Source organism: Mus musculus, chromosome 10 (assembly GCF_000001635.26).
Source record: "Mus musculus strain C57BL/6J chromosome 10, GRCm38.p6 C57BL/6J".
NCBI lineage: Eukaryota > Metazoa > Chordata > Mammalia > Rodentia > Muridae > Mus > Mus musculus.
In genome coordinates, this window is record NC_000076.6 from 121,241,374 (window position 1) to 121,246,053 (window position 4,680).

Here is a 4,680-nt window from a genome sequence, read left to right on the forward strand (position 1 = left end):
AGATAGAGAGAGAGCATGCAGGAGAGTTTTCCTTTGCCCTCCCTCTCAAACCTGCTGGTTCCCTCTGGTCCTATCTCAGTCAACCAGGACTTTGTCCTCCCTATATTCTCTGCAGTAGGAGAAGAGCAATGTTAGGACCGTGCAGAACCCTGTGGGACCAGAGTGGGCAAATACATCTGCTGGGATTTCTGCTCTGGGGATTTGGATGAGATATAACTAAGCCCATGGAACCAAAACTACTCACACGCAACAGCCAGGCATAGCGGGAACTTGTTGTCCAGTTGTCCCAAGTCTCCAAAGCCGAGACCTGGGTTCAGCAGTATGCTTAGAGGTTCAAGGAGATGGAATATCTCTTTCCTGTAAGAGTCCTATCCCAACACTGCTGTCTGCAGGTCAGTGCTTAACCCCCATCGATTCTGCACGTATTTTATAAAAAAACATGTCTTTTGTGTCTTTCTCCTTGGCGACAGATTAGAATGGTATCACCATGACACCAGCCATGTAAATACAGAGTGTCACTTTTGTACATCTAGAGTCTTTGATAAGATATTGGACAGCTACTTCTTTTTGCCCACTGTGTCCTCTCTGAGAAGGGACGTCAGCCATAGAGTGGATGAGTCCATTTCTGTAGGGACAAAGGGCAGTACATTTCACTTGAATCTACTCCCTCTCCTGTGATGATCCCAGCTCCCAAGTCACAGCTGACATGGTTGTGGAGCTCAGCCTAGCCTGGTTTATTTACAGCACCTCACTAGCGGAAGCTGCTTCCCATTTTCTGGAACTTTCTCCTTCCAGGGTTTCTTGCAAATATCCGATGTCGATGCCTTCCTGTCCCCCCCCCCCCCCAGCCATCCCTCCCTGCTGACTGTTTACTGTAACCAGTCTTTCTAACGCAGAAACACATAAGTCAGCTTAAAGCTAAATTGAAAGGCTCACTGTCTGTGACCACGAGGTGTCAACACAGCTATGAACACAGATGTTATTAGCTTATTAAAGGTAGTCACAGGCGATCTCAACACAGATTGCATTAAGGGGTATTTGTTGTTGTTGGTTTGTTTTGTTCAAGACACTGTTTGCTGAGGATAAAACCCGGACCTTGATAAAGGCAGATAAGCATCCACCACCGAGCTACATCCCCGTCCTAGGGGCTGGAAAAGCACTGAAGAGTTCAGTATGTTTGATGCTTTATAATGAATAATATAATAAATAAAATGTTGGTTTTGAAAAGCAAAAATGAGAAACTTCTTACTGTGTCCATTGGTCCTCCGATTCCACATCCCTGAAGGCCTAAGAACTACACGCAGAGGCAAAGAAGCTGCCCCTTCCTCCCAGATGGGGACAGGAAGCCCCAAGGGACTTTGCGACTAGAGTTACTCATGCGTGTTCAAGCGCTCACACGTACCAGGAGTTATTTACATAGTTAATGTTTGCTGAGCGCTCACTTTGTACAAGGCTGGTTAAGACACTGTACGTTTGATTTATTAACCCTGCAGCCATTTCGTAAGCTAGGGACTGATCTTACCTGCACTTTCACCGATGGGAAAACCCAGAATGTAGAGAAGTTGAATAATTTGGCAGGCTCACACACAGCAAGCAGTGCATCTCTTACCTGTGACTAAAGCACAGCCCATTCTGACGGAAGCACTTCAAAGCCTGTCTCTGCCAGGTACATCCATCATGAAATGTCATGGTGGTCAGTTTGGTCCTCCAGCACTGACTGTAGGTCCCCACACATTCTTCACGTGCCAGCTCAGCATCAGGCCCACCAGACCCCTGGTTAAATGAGCATTATGAAGAGGGGAGGGCGCTAAACTACAGAGCGTGGGGGAGGGGTGCACGCTCATACTGTCTTTGGCTATTCTTACTGACTAGTCTCCATTTTATGGGTTATCAAATATTGTTTGGAACGAATTCAAACAGATTTGCTTTTTGTTTAGACCAAAATCAGGCCCGCAGGCCCACACCGGCGCTCTCCCTCCCTCCTGGGACCAGCTATCCTGATGAAATGTTTGAGGAAACAAGGCTCCTACCCTCTGCTATGGAGGTAAGCTTTGAGGTGAAAACAACGCTTTCTTACCAAGAGGGGTGTCCCTGACTTGGTGCACGGGGCTCTCAACCTAACTGTTTCTTTCCTCTGTTCTCGTTCTCTTGTTTCACAGGCACTGCGGGAAGACACTGGGAACCCCTTCGTTGTCTACCTGAACAGTGGCCGGCCTGTGGCATACATCACTGGGATGTGGTGTCAGCGACTGGGGATGGAGAGCGCACATGTTGCTGCATGATTACAATTGCCGACTCGAAGAGGCATTAAAGCCAGGAAATGAAAAAGAGATGAACCATATTACTTTACCCTCGGGACCCTGGACAGTCTGTTTATATGGTCGCCAGGAGGCAACCCTGTGGAAGGGCTCCAGCGTTCGGCATGACCTAACCTGCGGGTCTGTTTTCTTGTCTGGAATCTTCTCTTTGGGGATGGGGGTGGGGGTGCTGAGTGCTGTCTGATACTAAATATTTCCAGTCAGGGAAATCCTAACCTCCCTTCAATGCTCCTGAGCAAATTCTGAGTCCAGCTCCACCCTGTTTCATTCCGCTGCCGATGCTTGTTTTGGGCGGTTTACACCTTTCAAATATTTGCCGTCTGCTCTTCTGTTCCCTGAAGTCATTTCCGGGTCCCGGCTCTGGGTTTTTGGTTCCTTTAATCTCGCCTCATAAATCAGTCCCTCCGTTCTCTTCATCATTTTTATAGCTTTTCTCTGAACTCTCTCCAGTTTGTCTACATATTTCTAGTACTGACTATCTAAACTGAGTTCTCTGGACCAAAAGCCCTATTTTGACTTCCTCCATCCATCTCCTGCCCTGAACACTTCCAAGGGGCCTTTGCTATGGCTCTAAATACCGCCGATTTGTCTACCCCATTAATGTACAATAAGCGCTCCTAGAACAACCTGAAGATGTCATAAGGCCACAAACAGTGAGATTATCTTACCAAGAAGCTAATTTGTTGGTTTTGGTGGGGGGTTGGGGATGAGGTTGTTTGTTTGTTTGTTTTTGTGCATACACAGTAATTAAGTCAGTTTGCAGGGGTCCACTCCACATCTTAGTTCATTTTTATTAAATGGCACTAAAGGAGGGTATTTGTCACAGTTAGGTTTCTGTTGCTGTAAACACTAAACCTAAACCAACCTGGGGAGGGAAGTTTTCATTTGGCTTACAGGTTACAGTCCATCACAGAGGGAGGGCAGGGCAGGCACCAAAGCAGAGACCACAGAGGAATACTGCTCACCAGACCATCATACTGCTCCCTCTGGCTTCCACGGTTCCTTTCTTATACAGCCCAGGACCACCACCTCCCCTACAGTGAGCTGGGTCCTCCTATATCGATCAGCAATTAAATAAATTCCCCCAGAGACCCAGAGACATGGCCAAAGTCAAATCCAATGGGGAAAATTCCTCAATTGAGATCCCCCTTTCCCAGGTATGTTTGTGTCAATTTGCAAAAACTGTGCCAGTATCACAGGCAACCCCACCCATAGAGAGGGAGGCCATTTGTAAGTTGACCATCCAGGTATAGCATACAGCCCTTGGGTAACTTAGGGCCTAGGGCTGAATACTGGTCCACAAAATGTATTCTGCTGGTTATAAAATACTCCCAAACCCCAGTCTACTAAGAAAGAGCGAGAAGGAAATACACATTACACCAGTAATCGTTGTGTAAATTTGCACAACCTTTCTAAAAGGTGCTTTGGCGATTTGTATCCAAAATGTTTACCAAGTACATTCTCGTTGACCAGCGAGCAACCAATGATATTCTAAATATCTCAGGAAATAACTGGGAAAAGGATAAAGGTGTGTGTGTGTGTGTGTGTGTGTGTGTGTGTGTGTGTGGATATTTACCCAACTTCTGTTTATGGCAGATGGACAAATGCTTTAAAATTTTAAGGCATGACTATGAATGGAGTTGAAGAAAAGGGTACACAGGTGATATGTACAGGTGGTATGTACAGGTGGTATGTACAGGTGGTATGTACAGGTGGTATGTACAGGTGGTATGTACAGGTGGTATGTACAGGTGGTATGTACAGGTGGTATGTACAGGTGGTATGTACAGGTGGTATGTACAGGTACGCTCCATGCAGGGTAAGGTGCATGAAGCAGTGGAGCAGGCGAGGAGTAGAGTCAGCCACAGAGTCATTGGTTGAGTAACCACCCAGTAAGTGGTCTGGCTCCATAGTTGTTCACACACAAATATGGCCGTGGTCCATGTAGTAGCTGAGAAAAGATTAGGAGTCACAGACTGAGCTGGTTTGGTTTGTGGGGTTGCTTTTGTTTGTTTGTTTGTTTGTTTTTATCTCTACCTTTGTACATAATAGTTGTGGAGAAAAATACACTGACCTCTCACAGCAGTTGTCTCTGCCTCGCCATGGGAGGTGGGTCACTCTATGGCTCATCACCTGCTCCCCGTTCAATAAACAAGTTTATTTGCAAACCTAACAACAACGAAACCATGGTTTTCTTTTACTCTAAACTATAAACTTATAATCTAAAGTATAAATTATAATTATAATCTAAATTATACATTTGTGGAGCCTCTACTGTGTCCTAGAGCACAGACATAAGAATTGCTTCCCTCTCCTAGGTTACCATTCAGTGTCCCCCAGCATCGGTAGTTCTGTGGCCTTG

The 4,680-nt window shown here is 46.0% G+C and overlaps 1 long non-coding RNA gene across 1 annotated transcript; it reads left to right on the forward strand.

Moving 5' to 3' along the window:
* The first annotated feature begins 1,606 nt into the window (after window positions 1-1,606).
* On the forward strand, window positions 1,607-4,045 carry Gm35404. The gene is made up of 3 exons (XR_380884.2): window positions 1,607-1,666; window positions 1,938-2,044; window positions 2,160-4,045. It is a non-coding gene; the product is annotated as a predicted gene, 35404 (long non-coding RNA).
* Window positions 4,046-4,680: the final 635 nt, after the last annotated feature.